Here is a 22,002-nt window from a genome sequence, read left to right as displayed (position 1 = left end):
TTTTATCTATACACATAAAAATCAAATTCACTATGTGACTTAATAACTCTTGAACCACTCAACGGATCTCGATCAAATTTTCAACATAGATCAGGTTCAAGCCTGGGATGGATTTTGTCATTTCACATTGATAGTGTAACTTACGGGAGCGGGAGGGGGATATATATACAAAACCGATAAAAAATGACCGATATTAATGAAATGAAATATTTACATCCCACGATTATGTCGTCTAGGCTAAAGGAGACGGTAATTAACGTGCCTGAAGTTGGCCCCCCCACCTCTCCCAAATTACATCAAACGTTGCACATCGTTAGTGCATCGTGAGTACACGTTAGTGCACGTTAGTGCATTTAGAACTAACGTTAGTGCTATCAGCGTTTACGAGATATTGAAGATTTTTGGTGGGGGACCAACTTCATATGAAGTTAGCTCCCCACCCATCTTTATGCAGACAGATTTTCACAAAACTTAGCGCATCGTTAGTGCACTTAAACACACTAAGCACTACCGTTAGTGCTACCATATTTTGGGATTTATTCAAGATTTTCGTTGGGGGGCCAACTTCAGAAATATCAAATTCTATACAAATTGAGATAGAAACATGGGGTTAACGGCAATCGTTGTGCATCGTTAGTGCACTTAAAAGCACTAAGCACTAACGTTAGTGCTACCATACTTTGGGATTTATTCAAGATTTTTAGTGGGGGGCCAACTTCAGAAATATCAAATTCTATACAAATAGAGGTAGAAACATGGGGTTAACGGCAATCGTTAGTGCATCGTTAGTGCACTTAAACGCACTAAGCACTAACGTTAGTGCTACCACATTTTGGGATTTATTCAAAATTTTTGGAGGGGGCCAACTTCAGAAATATCAAATTCCATACAAAGTGTCAGTATTTTCAGGAAGCACTAACGATTGCACTAATTACTTTGTTAGTGCTTGACGTGGGCGCAAATTCACGCTGACCACCAAAGATATTTTACTTGTAGCACCTATACTAATTAAGCACTAACGTTGGGGGTTGGTGCACGAAGAAGCACTAACGATGCACTAAGGATTGTACTAGAAGTGATCATTAGTGCTTTTTAATTTGGCAGAAATTTGACACAGTGAAAAACTCCCCTTAAATTTCCTATGTGAGTTTCCTGAGATGTAACTGGCCATAACTACACTAATAGTGAAGCACTAACGAAACTGAATGTATTTTCTAGAAGCATGAACGATGCACTAACGAACGGCTCTAATTTTTTCGTTATTGGTTGAAGTGGGGGCGCCAAGTTAATGAAGGCTTCCAAAGTTTTTTTTTTACTTGTAGGACCTACATTAATGAAGAACTAACGTTAGGTGTTAGTGCACTATGAAGCACTAACAGTTTCAGTAGAAGAGGTCATTAATGCTTTTGATTTTGGCGGAAATTTGACGCAATGAAAAATTCCTCATGAATTTCTTATGGGATTTTCGTTGCATATAATTGGCCATATCTACATCAATAGTTAAGCATTAACGGAACTATGAATGTTTTGCAGATACGCTAACGATACATTAACAAATGGACTTATTTGTCGTTAGTGCTTGAAGTGGGAACCAAGTTCACGCTGGCCCGCAAAGGTTTTTTACTTGTAGCACTTACACTAATGAAGCACTAAACTTACAATTGTTAGGTGTTGGTGCACTAGGAAGCATTAATGTTACAAGTAAAGAAAACTTTCGAAATTAGCGTGAACTTAGCCCCCACTACAACCACTAACGAAAATTAGTTTTATTCGTTAGTGCATTGTTAGTACCTCTAGAAGATACAAGTAGTTTCGTTAGTGTTTCACCATTAGTGTAGATATGGCCAATTATAAGTCACAAAATTCCCATAAGGAACACATGGGGAATTATTCATTGTATCAAATTTCCATCGCATTCAAAAGCACTAATTACCTCTGTTAGTGCTATTGTTAGTGCATCGTAAGTGCTTCTTGGAGTACAAACACCTAACGTTAGTGCTTCATAGTGTAGGTGTTACAAGTAAAGAACATTTGGGAGTGTCAGCGTGAATTTCGCACCCACACTTTAAGCACTAACGGAAAAAAATAGTGCCATTCGTTAGAGCTTCTATAAAGCACTAACAATTTTGTTAGTGCTTCGTTATTAGTGTAGTTATGCCCAATTACATATCACGAGACTCACAAGAAATTTATGATAAATTTTTCATTGAATCAAATTTCCGCCAAATTCAAAATCACTAATGATCTCTTCTAGAGCAATCGTTAGTGCATTGTTAGTGCTTCTTAGTGCATCTACACATAAGGTTAGTGCTTCATTAGTATAGGTGCTACAATTAAAATACCTTTTGAGGCCAGAGTGAACTTAGCGTCCCCACTTCAAGCACTTACTAAAAACTTAGTGCCATTCGTTAGTGCATTGTTAGTGCTTCTTGAAAACACTAACAGTTTAGTTAGTACTTCACTATTAGTTTAGTTATAGCCAATTACATGTCACGAAACTCTCAGAATAAATTTATGGGAAATTTTTCATTGCATCAAATTTCCGTCAAATTCAAGACCACTAATGATCTCTTCTAGTGCAATCGTTAGTGCATCGTTAGTGCTTCTAGAAAACACTAACGGTTTTGTTAGTACTTCAATATTAGTGTAGTTATGAACAATTACATGTCACGAAACTCCCATAAGAAATTTATTGGGAATTTTTAATTGCATCAAATTTCCGCCAAATTCAAAAGCACTAATGATATCTTCTAGTGCAATTGTTAGTGGCTCTTAGTGCACCAACCCTTAACGTTAGTACTTCATTAGTGTAGGGGCTACAAGTACAATATCTTTGGAGGGCACGTTGAACTTGCCCCAAATTCAAGCACTAACAAAAAATTAATGCCAGTCGTTAGTGGATCATTAGTGCTTCTAGAAAGCACTAAAGGTTTGTATGGACTTTGATATTCCTGAAGTTGGCCTCACCAAAAATCTTGAATAAATCCCAAAATAAGGTAATGGTAACGTTAGTGCTTAGTGCATTTAAGCGCATTAACGATGCAATAACAATTGACGTTAACTGCATGTTTCCACCTGTATTTGTATATTATTTGATATTTCTGAAGTTGCCCCTCTAATAAAATCTTGAATAAATCCCAAAATATGGTAGAACTAACATCAGTATTTAGTGTTTTTAAGTGCACTAACCATTGAGGTTAACCGCATGTTTCTACGTCAATTTGTATAGAATATAATATTTCTGAAGTTGCCAACCCCACCGAAAATCTTGAATAAATTCCAAAATATGGTAGCACTACCGATAGTGCTTAGTACGTTTAAGTGCACTAACGATACACTAACGGTTGCCCTTAACCTAATGTTTCTACCTCTATTTGTATAGAATTTAATATTTCTGGAGTTGCCCCCCACCAAAAATCTTGAATAAATCCCCAAATATGGTAGCACTAACATTAGTGCTTAGTGCGTTTAGGTGCACTAACGATGCCAAATTTGTACGTTTAATTCCTGGATTCTAGCGTTGCAGTTCGAGAAGCGAAACTTAGCTGTGAATTGCGGGAAGGGTTGAAAGCTAATTTATCCGGTAAGTATCCAAGCAGAATTCCATGATTACTTCCTTTATTATCTGGCATCAGTAAACACTCGACACTACCTGGCAACGCCGCACTATTCAAGCAGTGTTTAGCATAGCACCGACAACACCTAGTGATCCACCTTAACGATGCCAGAAGACTTTATTACCACGTTAGTTTTCTACATACATCCCTTCCGCCACCACACTCTCGCCGGACCGGTCGTAGAGAATCTGGAATGCCACAGAAAAGTTGTCCACTAGAATGCCCTACAAAAGTCTACTGGAATGTCTTAGAAAAGTCGTCTGCTGAAATGCCCTAGAAGAGTCATCTCTTGGAATGCCCTAGAAGAGTCGTCTATTGGAATGCCTTAGAAGAGTCATCTACTGGAATGCTATTCTGCACCGCCGTCACGTTAGTTTGAATCTACTTAGGACTTGCCAGGTATAGCCTATACCTCATATGGGTACCTAATATTTTTAGGCCAATTTGAACTCATAATCATTGTTCCCAACTAGAAAAATTAAATTTAACCTATTTTCTGTCAAAAAATTCGAAATTTTAAAAATTTATATTTATAAATCCGTACTTACATATATGTACGAACGAAAGGCAATTTACAAAAGTCTTTACTGAACTAAAGCAAGTACAGATTATTACAATTGAGTAATTAGGGGGCGCACGAAAACTTCCAATTTAGTTCTAAACCTTTATTATTATTATTATTATTATTATTATTATTATTATTATTATTATTATTATTATTATTATTATTATTATTATTATTATTATTTTACTTTTTTGTTTACCATAAACCTTTTTTAAAATTACAAGCTTTGTTTCTTAGATATCGACATGCTACTTCTAGGATATATTAGTGATGTACCAAAGTTTATATTAAAATGGTTTGCGTTTATATAGCAGCAGTATTTCCAGCCACAGAAAATTTTAATACCCAATTTTAGGGGGGAAATTCGGAAAAAGTTCCATTTTTCCCTCTATAATTTCCCTCTTATTGGCTACATTCAAACAAACGTACCATCAACTAAAAGTCTCATTCCTGGCCTACATAACGCAGCAGAGAAAAAAATCAATTAGGTAATTGGGGGAGGTACAGTTGAGGTTCACAGTAGACCTTGATTCCTAAGTGGAAAGAAAATTGTGACTTTTTTTTTTTTTTAGACAGAATGAGATTTTTTAAAATTCACAATTGTTAGTTTGTTAGATATCGACATGATACTTCTACTATATAACCTATTAGTAAGATACCAAAGTATTTTTAAGATAGTTAGGGTCTGTCTGGTAGCAGTGTTTACACCCACAGAAATTTTTAATTCCCGAATTTAGGTGAAAAATTCGGAAAATATACCACTTTTTCCTCTATAATTTCCCTGTTGGCTACATTGGAACAGACGTTTTAGTATGTGAAAGTCTCATCTTTGGCCTACACAACGCATCATATAAAGTTTCCTGTCTTGAAAGGGTTAAGCGATGTCCATCAAATATGTTTTTTTTTTTTTTTTTTTTTTTTTTTTTTTTTTTTAGATATTTCACAGAAAATCCATAACGTTCCAAACCATCTAGTGAGCTAGTTATAATTTAATAGTGACGTTGTCAGTAATTTGCAATTTTAGCGATGTTAATACCAACGATGGACTTGGATGAAAATCAATGCAATCTTCGCTGATAATAGTAATAGCCAGGCTCTCCTTAATTATGTGCTAATGGGGCCGTAGCCCATGTGCGTAAAATGAGAGGGGTCCTGGACAGTGGCGGCTCGAGGAAGGTGTGAGCAGCGGCGCAAATCTATCTTCAACATTGGGGGACGGGTAAGACCGTTCACACACACACACACACACATTATATATATATATACAGAGCCGAATCCAGGATTCTCTGAGCAGGAATTTACCAATAACTACCAGTACATTTGAATTAAATTTGAGTTTTTAAAATGTCTTTAAGCATCTGTGATGTGAATGAGGAATTCCTATGGAAATGCTAAGTGTCTGCTCTCGACGAATTCTTTTCCTTCACTCTTCAGAAAATTGACTTAACTATTGATTTTGGAAAACTCACTGCTAGCTTCTCACTTTAGGTAGTGTATATTTACAACGAAAGGGGTGCACGTGCACCTTTGCACCCCCTGAATCCGGCCATATATATATATATATATATATATATATATATATATATATATATATATATATATATATGGATGTTTTAAATATTTATAAAGTTGAAAAACAATGCTATGGAGAATCAGGGGAGCAGAGTTGTATTCAATATTGGGAGACGAGCAGATTTGTGGCTTATTCTGGGGGGAGGGGCATCAATTTAATCTCACTTTCCTTTGTGGCAATCGGACACAAATCATCACATTTCTTTCCCCCCAAAAAGTTCAAATCGGATTATTGGAATCATCCTCCGCGGGATTGGCGCCAGTGGGTGTAAGGGAGGCGCTCCTCAAGAAGAAATACAACGAGTTTTGCTATATATTTTCTGAGAATGTAGATTTTTAAAAAAATAATATGATGTTTAGTTAAGGTATAAAATAATAAAAAATGTTACTAAAACTAATTACAGTATACTCACGAGTATTGGGCCTAATGTAGCGGAAGGGTAGGCCAGATACAAAAAAAAAAAAAAAAAAAAAAAAGCCGGATAAGCCGGAGTTCTATGAACTCATTAACCATACCCCAAGGACAATTATCGAATACAGTACTGTACGTACTGTACAGTTATAATCAGGAACAACGGCAACCGTACTGTATTCAGGTCCGTTACACACTAACGAAACAATGAACAAGTAATTAAACAATACTTAAGTGTATTGTAACCATTTTGGTATCAATAATAATTGGTGGCTATCGGCCTAACCAGAGGCCAGTTGGACAGTGGCCACCGGTTACAATTTGGTAACAAAATATTTACCAATATCTGAAGTATTGATCAACATCAATATCGTTTATCTACAACTTAGGATTCCGAGCTATGGCTCGTTAAGTATCTAGAAATTGGCCATTTTTGACCAAAATTAATGGAACGTAACTCATAGAGAGATGATATTGGTGATGGCCAATATCTACCTAAGAGGATGGTACGCTTTTTGGTAGCGATATTAGTTGGTGGCCACAGGCCAACTGGCCATCGGCCAAACCAGTTGCCAGTTGGACAGTGGCCACCAGTTACTATTTAGTACCAAAAAAATTACCATCCTTTTAGATATTGATCAACACCAATATGATTTTTCTGTGACTTACGGTTTCCGAGTTATGGCTCCTTCAATCTCTGGATATCATCCATTGTTTGGCCAATATCTCGGGAATGGTAAGAGTGACGTGAAAATTTTAATAACTTTCTCTGATAGTTTTTGATGCTCTATCGAATGCAGGGTTCAAAATTGAAAAATTCTCAAATAACAGACAGACGGGCAGACAGACAGACAGACATAGAGAATTCAGTAAAGAAATTTTTAAGTTCTTTGAATATCTTAAAGAATCGTTTCAAGGAAGTAAATCACAGGATGTTACTTGTCATTAATCTTCTTTTGTCATTAATCTCTTAAGGAATCGTCCAAAGCAAGAGAATGAAGCTTTTTTAATTTTTTTTTTTTTTTTTTTTTTTTAAGAAAGAGAAACATTCATGTAAAATTTCTGATCCAGTGGATTATGCAGCTTGCATTTGAATTTGTAATCGGTTCCGTTGAAGGCCACTATTGTGATGATTATGATTAGCAGTAGCACATATATCTTTGTGGGTCAAACAAGGCTCGACTCAGCATGCATTGGCCCGATTCAGCCCGAATAATTTCGTATGGACAAAATCGTGTTGACTATTGTCAACTCATGCAGCAGTCTCTGTGTGAGATGGCCTTAATTTGTAATTAATATAATCAGAAATGTTACATATAAAGACTAATCATAAAACTTGTGTGATAACAGCACTCCGTGTGAGTCCTGATCTTCAACAACCAGCCGCTCGGCAGAACTTTTCTGCATAGTGAGTAACAAATTTTCAGTGAGCTATATTTCTGATTTGATTAATAATAATAACAAAGAAATATTTTCAGATGTGAATAATAAATGGTAAATTATCTCTCATATTACAATAATTACAAATATTGAACGATCTCCATCGAATGTGAGTTCACTTAGAAGTTGCTCTGTAAATGCACAACATTCCCCACCACCTAGTGAGCTACTTATGATTTATTGTTTGCATTGCCATTTACCCTTTCGAAAAAGAATCATGTTTGGCGTTTTCGTAGACATTCAGTTAATGAATTATAACTCAAAGATTGTTAACTCGATTCATACTTATCTTTTAGAAGAAAAAGGTAACACTTTTATGATGTAACTTTGATTGCAGTGTTGCCAACGGGAGAGAAATTTTGGAGGGAAATGTAGGTGAAAATTGACAAAAAATCCCTAACCGAAGATTTTTTGGAGGTGGCACCACTATCGCCACATGAGTCCAAGTTACCTCGAAAGATTCTTTGGTGTGTCTGACAGTGAAAACGAAAAGTCATTGGCTGCTAAAAACAGAAAAAAAGCCCTCTCTCATCATACACAGGAAATTTCCGCCTCAGAATCAAAAATCAACAGTTATGCAAGTACTGCAGTTTCCCTAATTATTCTATTAGAACTTTGTATAGTGCGTTTTGTAGAACAAAGATGAGACTTTTAAATAGTGTTACGTTTGTTCCAATATAGCCAACAAGAGGGAAATTATAGAGGGAAAAATGGGAAATTTTAAGAATTTTTCAACTACAATCGAGAATTAAAATTTTCTGTGGCTGTAAACACTGCTGACAGATCGACGCGAACTATCTTGAAATAAACTTTGGTATCCCACTAATATATCATAGAAGTATCACCATATCATCTATTAAACTAAGCATGTAATTTAAAAAATATCTCATTCTACCTAAAAAGAATCACAATTTTCTTTCCACTTAGAGAACGAGATATATTGTAAACCTCAACTGTAGTTCCCCTAATTATCCAAGTAAAACTTTCTATAGTGCATTATGTAGGCCGAAGATGAGGCTTTTACATACTGGTACGCTTGTTTCAATGTAGCCAATAAGAGGGAAATTATAGGGGAAGATTTTCTGTGGCTAGAAACACTGCTACAATATATATATGCAAACCATATTAAAATAAACTTCAGTACTCCACTATATATCACGGAAGTATCATGTCGATATTTTATAAACAAAGCTTGTAAGTTTTAGAAGATATGGTAAACAGAAAACTAAAAAAAAAAAAAAAATCAATATTTAAAACCTAAATTCAAATTTTTCGTGCGCCTCCTAATTACCCAATTATAACAATCTGTTCTTGTTTTTGTTCCGTAAGGACTGATGTCTGACTGGCGCACAGTGGTCAGAATGACGAGAAAACACGGCGAAATTATTTGCGAGAATATTGAAAGCGCGTTTTTGCAGATATGGTATTTTTTGAAAGCACATTGGGCTATTTTCGATTGTTCTGCTGCAATGTGAATAATAATTTACCGTTTATGGTCAGCGATGCGGGTTGCCTATGTAGGTGGAGAAAAAGTCGACATGTTCAAAATCAGGTTTACAAATACCATCTTCGATCGTTATGAAAAAAAAAATAGTACTTGTGGTAATGTTATTCTTATTAAAACTGCAGAATAAAGATCTCATTATAAACAAAATAAACATGTTTCTGGAGAGTAACGAAAAAGCATATATAGACATGAAGAATGAATTAACCAAAAGTCAGTCAACGTAAGAAATGTTAAAAGAAACGAAACTATCTAGGGACATGCATATTTGGAAACAAAATGGTGGGAGTTGTCAAATGAAGTAGAATAAAAACCACAAAATTCGATTAATAACTTTCAAAAGTCTATGGTGCTCATACATGAGATTGGCGATGGCTATTTAAAAGTTGTAACATAGATAATATTGTTATGATTTGGGACATACTGGGTTTGAACGATGAAATTATCGGGTTAGACGATGACTAAAATATGTGTAGCAACTTTAGGTTTAAATCTTTCCTAGAATTTTTCCGGCACCATTTCTCGCGATATCTGTTTCGAGACTTCTGAGCTTCCTCACTTAGCATCTCTATTGGGAAAGAAACTACGGGTATAGTAAATTCTGCAGCGATTTACCATGTGTGTGAAGACTTGTCTAGATGGCAAGACGACACGACATAACGGGACTAGAAGTCAAGTTCTGTGAGCATTGAGCAACGCCCAGACTCACTGGAGCTTTGTTTGGCAGGTAGCAGGTAGTAGGAGCTAATTCTAACAAAAATCATTAATTAAGAGACCACATATAATATTAAAATGAAAATGAAATCTTGGACTCGCTAGGGAAATTTTAAAAGTCTACAAATATATTGCAAAGCGTTGATTTTGAATATAGTGTTATAAAAATGCCCCCAGTGAGCTTACGAAGTGTCTCAGAGGCCTGCTATTGGCCTTAAAGGATTGCTATTGTTCCGATCAACAATACCAATATTTACCATTTCATAACTATCAATATACTTAAGAGTAACAGTTCCGTCATACTACCATACAAGAAAAGCATTTTTACAAGGACGATCAATTATCCACATACGACAGAAGTTTTCTAATGAACGAGTGATGCCAGAACGAAAAACGGATCTCTTCTGCATAGAGTAGATAGGGATGCACACGAGACAAGATTTGAGATTGTCTCGACTCGAAAATGTGCTATAAAAGTGATGTCTCGACTCGAAAAATATATATTTTTCTATTGGAAGAGCTCTGTCTCGACTCGAATTTTGTCAGGAAAATTCTGTCTCGACTCGACTCGAACGCATCCCTAGTAGACATTCCTCTACTACAAGATTATAGACGGTCTTTCCAGTGATAGAATTAATTTTTGGGGTTTTGCACAGCTTTTTCGCTATTTCGACCACTGTGTGGCTAAGGTGATTTGTGTTCATATATATAGGTACGGAAACATAAATTTCGAAAATTTCACTTTTTTTTGACCGAAAAATAGGAAAAAATTAATTTCCCTAGTTGCCAGCACTGATTGTGAGTTGTTGAAATTGGTGCAAATATTTATGTATCCATATGAGGTATATACCAAGGTATCATAAATTGCTGTTCAGAGTATTTTAAACATATAATAGCTAGATATATAAGGAAAACAGTAAACATTCAGTATGACCATTGAAATACAAACTTTGGTGCAAAGTAACCCCATAGGTAAGGATACTTGCACTACATACAAAAAATATGTTAAACATACGAACATAATGTTTCTGTGCAATGTTTTCCCTTCAGTATTTATACATTTCACTTCCTACACAAAACTGCATGCGGTCTAGAAATCTTGATATAAGAATTATGGTACTGGTATTAGTGCTTAGTATGAATTATCGATATTTGTAAAGAAAATTATGCATTTTCTGTTACAGGAACAGGAACCACATTCTGATAGTTTAGCATATGTCCCACACAGGAGCGTCATTTCAGGTTTTGCTTGGGGGGGCAAGACCCCTTGATTTAAATAAAATTTCTCGTTGTTCACTGATTTACTAATATTCTTTTGATAAAATCTATATAAATCTCAAACTCAGGGCGGCCAATTGCCCTTCCCTGCCCCCCTAAATGACGCCCCTGATCCCACAATTGTGTCAACTCAGAAAGGAGGTTTCCCTTGATTGCTCTTTGTGTCCAAGAATATCATGCCAACAGTAATCATTGGAAGATTTACGGGGTTTCGGGCTTTCAGGCTGAAGAAGCCCACCCAAATTGCAGGATTTCTTTCTTTTTTAAAAAAAATGTTAGTGATTTCCTATGAATATAAGTTTCAGCGATTTCTAAAAATAATAATATTTTTTCCAATAGAAAATGCATTCTAGCTAGGAAATTTACCTAAATTTAGAATGCAGGAGGTTCCAGTAGTAATAATTTCCTACCTAAGGGGTATTGGACCGGTGCAAAGTAACCCCGATTAGAGGCTGAAACCGCCTACTCCCAGTTTTAGTTTTTCTATGGTAACTTCGAGTGTTTCTTGCGAAGATTGTCAGCCAAAATACATCTCCAGGAAGAAAATAAGGAATAGTGGACATTTACACGTATAAATATTACATATGTTAATTAGTCTTGTTCCATTGCATGTTCTAAATAAAAGAAAATTAAATCTTCGAATTTTACTTTCCACGCTTATACTGTGTAGAGTACAGAGGACGGCGATGATGACAAAGAACGAAGTGGTAGAATGAAAAAATAGCAGGAAACGGGACAATCCGAGAAAACTCACGCACAGTGTTTGTCAACCACAAAAATATTTTGGCACGAGCTGGGATCGAACTACAGACCCAACTCACTAGAGACGAACTCTTTATGACTGTAATCTAAATAAGGTTTTGATGTAATCAGTGAGAGATGGATAATTCTTCCTTGTCTTGTTAGATATTGGCCACTTTCTTGTCCAAATATGCCTATTTCTTTATTCTTTTTCTCAACAACACAACATTAATAGCAAAGTCAATTCGCTCTATACATGTGCAGTTTGTATATAAAGGATGCTGCCCTCTACGTGTGGAGGCTAGTGCCACAAATATGTCATCGTCCAGGGAAATTTGTGGAAAACACCAATGATAACTAAACGGCCAACCAGGACCCTCATTTCGAGAATTTGACAACCGCTCCTCAACTCCAACTCCATGTTGCCACAGTTCAGAACGCTGTCCTTTCAGTCAGACATTAGAAGTTTGCTGTTCGGCATTGTATCAAAATGTGGAGGACTGTCATCTGTTTCACATTAGCGATAGTATTGGGAGAGAGAGTGAGACACATAGACACAGTGGATGCTGAGACATTGCAACCCCGGAAATGCGGTCAAAAGAGCGATGGAGGAGGAAGAGATACTGTTGTAAAATCCAGCAGGGGAAGTTCAAAGAATTTACCGAACTGCTCATGTATAGGAGAAATCGGCTTTACCTGCATTTAAAATCATTGCTTTCGATCGATCCAGTCTCAAAACAACCGAAAGAATGGAAAGAAACTGCCTTCCTCAGCTTACACGCGTAAATTCACGCACAATGTATAAACTCCATCACGCGAGTAAACTCAAGTCGTTAGTTTACGCGTGTAATTTGCATGCGTAAACTCACAGTAGTGTATGCTCGGCTTAAGATGCACACCGACATTAAACAGTGTTTGCTTCAGGGACAAAAGCTTCAGAAATGTATTCCAAGTGCAGAATTCCTTGTAATGCAAGATTAAATCTGCTTTGCAAAACGAAGATGAAGAAGAAGCGCATCCTTTGCTATTTGTAATGTGTTATATTTATCTACTTGAAGAATGTTTGATATTTGAGGCTGTTTCAAAGTCTTTGGAAATAGAAATGTTTTTTTCATATTTTTTATGAGTGCTGTTTGAGGCTGGCATTTGTTTTAGTAACAAATTCATGCCCTCTATTTTCTCTTTTTAAGATTAAGATCATAGAGTAAGGAAACCTCTTGAACTTCCAAGGTAGGAAATTTATATAATAACAACTAATGAACCTGTCGTAGAAAAGTCGAGTGAAATGTGCATTTTTTCAATTGTAGCTTTTACAAATCCCAACAAACAAGAGTAGCACTTAAGAGTGTTGAATATCGACACCATCATGATTTCTCAGCCCATTAATTTATATGAGGAAACATTCTATTTATTCTTTGAAATAAACCAGAATTTTAGCAAGTTGATTTTACTGATTTTTTCTTAAGATCTTTGAATGTATACTACGCGAAATTTAACTACTGTATTAAGTAATTTGAATATTTATAAATAAAAACTAAAGCAATATTACATTAAATATAAGAATATTTTTAAAGCAATGGACACTTAAATAGGCCAGAAGAAGATATTAGAGAACCAAACAATCAAAATCCCGTCCATTTAAAAGAAAAATACTTCCTAATATAAATCAATTTGCTAGAAAAAGAAAAGAAAAATGGCATGTCATCATCGAAGAAAACACACACACCCTTCCTTTCATTAAAGTATTGTTTCGAAAGCTACTCTGAAACGATGGCGTGTCGTTTGCCACAACTCGATTTTGGTGTTATTTGTCATAATATTTTTTTATTGAGGATATACCAGTTCCTATTACAGCAAAGATTAGTACATACCTAACGAAACAGCTAAATGTTGCCAGGCACTTATATTCATATTAATTCCTTGCGAATAAGTTGTGAGTGTTCTCGCCTTCGGAACGAGAGAAGTCTCATATAATCTCGCTACTGAAAAAATATTTAGCTCCAAATGAACAGGAAACATCCGAAATTTCACGATAGCTTCGTAAATTTACAATTGCATTTTCTCTTTTAACGGAGTTCTTTATATTAACTCATTTTATGTAATGTACTATTTTTCGTTAATTAAATGCAACTTAAGAACCGGCTTTTATATTCTTAAAAAATGTATATTCATATTCATATTCACAAATTCATGTTCACAAACATCTTACTTGAGCTTTCATTAACTTTAATTGGTGTTCTTTTAGTAAAATAAGGCTATAATCAACTTCCGCTTTCAAATTTTCTACTCTTAAGTTCGAAATAAATTAAGAAATGTTCATATTTAATGTATACTAGCAGGACAATATGTTCTCAAACACATAATTAAAAGTAGAGTCTGCTCTTGAGGGAAGACACACTATTAAAAAATTAGTTTTCTTGCTTCAAAGTAAGGGGAAAAGGTAATCTGATCGAGTTAGAAAGTCCGGGGCACGATTGGGAACAATATTGCGGGTACCAGGTTCCCAAATAACTTGCATATATATATTGTTACGTATCATTACAGTCGGGGTAATGAAATTTTTGTTTGGAGGGCCCAATATTTTTTGAACGTATTGTATACTGTAGATTTTTCAATATATATTCTTCGGTCCATGTAGTATATTCATTTGTTCCTTATTGAAACCAAAATTAATGTGGAAATTTTGAATAACCCAGTAGAATTATATTTTGGGGAATAATATCTTTATTTATACATTATTTTAATGTAAACCCTGTATATGGGCATTTCAAATGGATGAGTATTGAAATTAAACACTTTAATGCTATACGAAAACATAGGCCCGCAATTGGATAAAATTCTTGAAATAATCCACCAATCTAATATTTGGCAGAATAATTTAGACCCCCTTCGTCCCTCTGAGATGCCCATATCCTCCCACAAACCCGGTTTCATCCAGTTTTTACTATTTTCTATTCGCTTTATATTTTTTCCGCCGCCAAAACTCTTTCTTCTGATTGGGACTATTTCCGAAGCTCTTGTATTAAGGCGCGCTTCTTGTCACTTTGCTATCTGGAAGGCATCGAGCAACAACCTGCTAGTCTCGCTTTCTAAATATTTAGGAGTTTGGGATAGAAAAGCAGTAAAATTAAGGTAAAATTAGTCTTACTTAAGAGATAAACCATCCAGGAAGCCGTTGGGAGTCTCGCAGTGTTGAAATTTCATTCTAGACAGTCAGAAAATCGTGAAACAGAAAGTTTAAGTCAGGAACGCCATGTTGGTGCATATCGATGGCGATGGACAGGATTTACAGTGTAGTGTATTAATTCTCAGTTGCAAGTGATTTTCAAATGAAGTTTCAGTGATTTAAACATTTAGAATATCCTTTCTACCCTCCAAATTCGCGTAGGGTACGATAGGCCTGTCCACTCATAGTTCTGTATCTGTAGTATACGTGATTTTTTTTCTATCAGTAACATGGCGGTAGGTGTAGGTTCCTTTGTAGTTAAATTGAATTTCACAATGTCTGTGTAAGTTTGACCTGGGACTCTCACTTATTCCTGAGTTGATCACAACTTCCAACGATAATGGGCTAAATAAAGAATCAAAAAGGGTCCTTTTCCTTCAAGAAAGGGAAACTTACCATTAGTAGTTTCGATATGTCCTTTCATGGGCAGTGAAAGTAATTCTGTAATTGGAAAACTATGATTTGATTAATAGCAGGGCCATTGGGCTCTGATTATTAAAAATGTTCATATATGAGATAAGGACTCATTCCTAACCCTCAATATAAGATTTTTTTTCATTCATCATATTGTATGCTATACTTATTCACGGACGTGTATCATATTTCCCAAGTTAAATAAAAATATTTTTTTCCTTTTCTGTAAATTTGTCTGTTAATATATATATATATATATATGTGTGTGTGTGTGTGTACTATCACATTGCAGTTATTCAATTTCATGTGTAGATTGATACATTAATACATATACTTATCACATGTTTGTAAAACTCTGTGTTTAATTTTTCAGTAGATGTAATAAATGTTCACCAAATTGTAGCTAAATGGTTTCTTTAAAACTAATTTCACCCGTATCGATACGCTGTCCTGTATTTATGTGCGTGTGCGTGAATGAATGACAAAGTTAGTTTTTAAGTAGTAGCTTTTAATATTGATTTACTATGATAGTGTTTATAATAAATGTGCTATAGCATGTATATGTAGTAGTGTATGACGGAGGTCATGAAATATAACTAATTCTAAATTAGTTTAAATCGGCTCTAGGAGGAAAGCCAAAATAACGAGATAAGCTCAAATAACGACAGTCTTTTCAGGAATCTCAAAACTTCTATTTGTGAAAAGTAAGTACATCACTGTAATTTTTTTTTCTTGGCTGATTGAAATGTGTGTTCGATCTCCATTATGAAAATTCAGATACTGGATATAGTTTATTTGATACTTCGAAATAATAGACAAAGAATTAATTTAAAACTCTCGTCACCTGGGCTGGGTTAGGGAAACTCCCACTTGTGCAATTGCCTGGATCCAGGTCGGGGTAGTATGAGGAAACATGTGTCTTTTCGGGACCACTTCAGAATTGATCCTCAAGTAATAACCTTCGAATATGCATTACCTTTTAATAACTATTCAAGTTCCTTTACCATATTTCCATAATTATGCAGTAATCCTTTATTTCTAGTTCCTTCTTCCTTTCTCCTTTTTCTTTTCCTCTTTTCCTTCTTTCTCCTACTTCCATCTCTTCTTCCTCACCCTTTCTTTCCTCTTTCTAATAAAACTGAAAAGGGGTAGTGACTGGGAGTTGTCGCTATAGACATGGTCATTAAATTGCTTTGACGTTGCTCTTCGGGAGTCCGATATGAATTAGGTAATCCTAAAACATACATATGAGGCCACTAGCGGATCTAGAAGGATCGTTTGGGGGGAGCGGTTTGCTTCTTGGAAGATCAGCATAGCTTCAAGGTGACCAGAATTTTACTTTGCAAAAATCGGACGCATATGAATGCGGGGCTGGAGGGGGGGTAGCTAATCCTGATTTCAAGATTCCATTTTGAGACCTGAATTTGTGATTTTTTTTTTAATGAAAGTATATTCTTTCTGAAGGTTTAAATTAAATACGCACTTTCATTTCGGAGACATGGCGGTGTCATGATTCACTAGTCACCGCAATATATTAGATGCGCTGTCTTTCACAGTACTTGCACAAAAGAAAATACTGTATTGACGATGGCATTCATTTTAGCGAAAAAAAAGTGTACAATTTGCTCTAATCATTTATATTTTGAATAACAATTGCGGAACAACAGTTGAAAAACAAAACGACAGATTCGGTTTACGCAAAAATCAATATCAAATGTATACATGCATAAAGAATAATACAAAATGTCAACAAATAACAAAATACATTATGATATTTCTGTATATATTTATTGGTAGCTTAAAAAATACAATAATTAATTATAAAGTGATGTTTAATAGTATATGGCACACAGTGTTCCAAATGGGCCAAAATATAGGGGAGCAATCTTTACATATGGCTTTCATTTCTGTTTATATCAGATATAATTCAGCAAATTGAAAATTGAAAAGAAAATATATAATATTCAAACTGAACTCCAAGGATGTTTAGTGGCTCCGTGATTATTCCCCGTGGTAGTGATTGCCCGAACTTGAATTTCGTGGCTTTCCCCCGAAATAAGAATGTTATGGTTTTTGCCTTAAAAGAACTATGGCCTGCGCATTTAAGGGCACAGATCAAGTACAGGAGAATGAAATAGATACACCTTCTAATACATAATACTAATCATCGCTGCATTTAAGCATTGTACTCTACTACTAACAGGAACCCAGAGCGACGATTTGAAGTTAACCTACAGCATTAACATACAAAGAAATGAATTGTGAAGATAAATCCTACATATAAATATAATATATTGCAGTACTCCTTAACCATATAAATCACTACGAAGGTAAATGCACAATTTATTCAGTAAAATACTGCAAATAATGTAATAACAAAAATATCAATATTAAACTTTCTCTTAGACGAACTCAACAGAAATTTTGTCGGATCTAGCACGAAATGTGTATAAATTTTACATGAATTAAAATTATATAGAATTACAATATAAGCTATTATAATGTATAACTAGTAAAAAAAACTCTGAAAGATTAGCAAAGTCTACAACAAAATGAACGAAAAAAGATCAGAGATGTAAAACCAAAGTGATGTTTCCGTTCATTACAGCACACAAACTATATTTCCTAAAACATACCGACTGGCGATACTATTTGACAATATCAGATTTTTTTTAATGCAAATTAAAATTTAATTTTGAAAAAAAATATCAGCTTTAAACGAAATTACCAATAGAGAATAAAGTACGTGGTCTAATGGCTAACACGCTTGCCTTTGGTGTGCGTGATCCGGATTCGATTCCCCGTGGGGGTACAGTTTAACGAAAAAGTGGTTCGTATTCCACTATAATTAGTAGGTCCACGCCTCCTTTAGCCGTTCTGGCACAAACGTGGGACAAATATCATATGTATAATATATAACTGTTTATTAAAAATATAATATAGCCTATATACCGGTACACATCTTTTACGATTGTGGTTGTGCCCTTTTGTTTCAGTTAAAGATTTTAAAAAACCAATTTCAGAAACTTTTTCGAGTTTGTTCATCTTTCTTGATTTTGTTTGCGATTCAGATACATCCAAGAAGTTCAACTCAGGCTCATGACTTTTGTGGAGTACCCACGCGTTGAAAATAATTACGAGCAAACACCACGACTAGAGATGCAAGGGCTCGAAAAAAAAACGGCTTTTTTGAAAAAAAAACTCGGTTTTTTCTGCTTCGCTTTTTTGCTTGGGAAATTTTGGGCTTTTTTGAAAATTCTGCTTTAAATTGATAAACCAAATTTTGTTTCGCTTCTCTACAACACAAAAAGTCATTTAATTAGTGGTTGATGTCGATGATAATATAAAACCTCAAAAATAAACCATGAATTTCGAAAAGATATTTCAAACAGTTTTACTTCTCAACATATTTACATTATGAATTCCAAAGCATTAACCAATGTATATAATAAGATTTTTTTAACCTCCTACATACAAAAGTAAGCAGGGTTGGCAAGAACCATGGTTGTTTCTGAAAATGCCAAAAACCCATTTTTGGGGGGAGTTTAAACCAGGTTTTTTGGTTTAAACCAGGTTTTTTGGGTTTAGATATTTTGCTTTATGTATTTATATTACATATTGACAGAAATAAGTTTGTTTCGCCTTGGTGTTATTATGCAACAACGGGGTTATGCTGGAAGAGGTCACATAAGCTTAAAGAAGTCCGGTCAGTAAATTTCTTAAATTGAGAAACTCCCGCCCAAGCCATCGGGAAAATCCCGCCATTACTCTAAATCCTGTTATTGCTTTGCATGTAAAATTTAAAGGTCAACATATCATAATCAGTACGCTAAAACTGAGGTATTAAATTACAAATTTAGTACGTTAATATCATTGAAAGTACAATCCAAGCTAATGTTGGAAGCTACGTAGGCAATCGATAAATTTTGCCAATTTATATCAGTATATTGAAGCAACCTTGGCTTCTTTATGAAACAACAGGCATTCAAGCATGCAGAAATATACAATTTAGTTTCGTTTCGTATGTTCAGGCTTAACATCCTTACGTAATATCGAGGTTATCAAGGAGAATACTTCCGCTTAAAGTTACATCCGAACCGCTACTTTGTTTACGCATGAAAGAAGGGTTGTGGTTCGACCGAGAATTGAACATGGGACACCTTGATTAAAAGGTGAAAAGGAAATAAAACTAATGCAGATGGTTTGATGTATGGAAACGTCACCATAAAGTTCACACGATTCGCATTTTTCGTTCTTTTTTATTTTTTTCTTTTTAAACCAGTTGTTTATTCAAAAAACGAAGAAAAACAGCTGGTGTAAACCAGCCAACCCTAAAAGTAAATACTTCTTTTAAAAAAAATACTCAAATAAGTAGCAAAATTCTATGTAGTATTTTTACTTCAAAATATTCCATACCCTCTTTTTGGAACAAAATAAAATTAAAATAAAACATAAGAAAAATACTTAGATTTATATGAGACACTTAAAGGCTGCACATCTAGAGCTTTTGGTTTTGTATATTCTTGAAATTCTACAGTTTTATATAAGCACCATCACGGTTTACTCAGTCCTCAGGTTTTCTGTATTTTTAACAAGAGGGATTCAACATATGAAGGGTGTGAGGTAAGAACATGGTAACCCACAATTTTACTATTTTAAGAAATTAGAAATTTTTGCTGCATAATCCATTTTGAAAGTCGGAAAACTGATTTTTCACATAAGACTATACATGAGGGATTAAACGAAGCGGTATGCGTTGCTGTCTATCTGGTGCTGCATAACTCAGCAATTCAAAATTTGTTAGTTACCATGTTCTTGGCTCACACCCTTCATATCATTATGGAACTCTCCCCACCCCACCAATACCAAAAAAAAAGGACTACGGAATATATTTAAGTTAAGATAAATACAACTGCACAACAAACATGACTGAGTGGAGCTTTTGCGCTTCTATCGGGAAGTCCGGATTCAATTCAGCATTCGACCATTCTGACAAAACTTTTCTTCATTCCGTCTATGAAATAGAAATAGTGCGTGTACTGTGAGTTGGCCGACTTCATTTCTTATTGTTTTTAAATCGTTATTATTACTAATTACCAGCAGTGACGGTTTTGCGAAGGTTAGGGGGGCGGTCTTTCGGACTGAAGCCTGTTCCCCAAAATTACGGAATGTCTAAAACAAACGAAATATCTATTAATTATGCCTTTACTCATAAACTTTAAGCTCCCGTCAAATAAAAATTACGAATGTTTAGAAAAACTAAACATTAGTAAGAAAAAAACCTCCCAAAATACTTTGCTAAATCCGCCACTGATTCTCAGTATAAAATGATCTTCAAGGTTGTATCCGGAAGATTATCGCTAAATATATAAACGAAACGAAATACAGTATTAGTTATGCCTGTACTCATAAACTTCAAGCTCCTCCCAAATAAAATTAAGACATTTTAGAAAATGAAACAATCAGAGAAACCCGTCCCAAAGTACGTTTCTAAATCCGCTACTGATTGTAGAAATTAGTATTCAAGGTTGTATCCGGAAAATCATTGCTAAATCGTTGCACAGCTACAGTATAACAGAAATGTGGAAGTACGGTTAGACGGATAAATTGAAAAACGTACGCTTTGACGGATATATAGAAAAACGTAAGTTTCTTTTGCGCTAAAAACTAGAGTACTAAGCTCTTAGAAATGAAACACAGACGACAAACTGAAATGATCCCGAGAAAAAAAAAATGTCGATAACTGAAAAGTTAAAATAAAGTTAAATAGCCTCTAAAATTGAGCTCAAATACTACATTCTTCATGTTAGCTTTAATTCGTAAAACATATGCTCCATCCATCTTGATGGTGAATTTTAGACCGAAATATGGCGTTCAGGTCATGGAATTCTTATCTAACTATAGAATATACTATAAGAAAGCTATTTAGATAGAAAAATCATGAAAATGAAAAAAGCCAAAATTTCCAAAATTCTCGTTTTTTTTCCCAAAAAAGCCGGCTTTTTATGTGAAAAAAACCATCGATTCAAAAAAGCCGGCTTTTATGCATCTCTAACCACGACTGAAGGAAACCACACAACGACCTTTGTCATGTTGCAGTCCATCTCTGTGAAAGTTACAGCACAAACTTAAATCTACGCCCTGTCTTGTTCCTGGCAAATCTGTCGATGACACGATCGTAATCTACGTTTCACTTGGTGCGTATATAGTAGCGCCAGGTCGCTAAGTCGATCTGCACCCATCCGGGATCGTAGCTATGTATTCAACCTTTTTATTGTTGAAATGTTCTTTCGCCTGATGCTTTGTATAGGGTATTTTGTACGAATACACCTCTTTTGCAGTCGCATAATTGAGTATGAAAGAAAAAAAAACATTAGACCAGACTAGGAATACGGGGTTGGAAATTGGCTGTATTAGGTCATTTTTTAAATGCAGTTGTTAGAAACATAATATAATTATAGCTATGCTTACAACAACAATAAAATTATATCAAGTATTATACAAGCCTTCGCCTAGGTA

This window comes from Thermobia domestica, chromosome 17 (genome assembly GCF_964235325.1).
Source record: "Thermobia domestica chromosome 17, izTheDome1.hap1.1, whole genome shotgun sequence".
Taxonomy (NCBI): Eukaryota; Metazoa; Arthropoda; class Insecta; order Zygentoma; family Lepismatidae; genus Thermobia; species Thermobia domestica.
Note: the sequence above shows the minus strand (reverse complement) of the source record.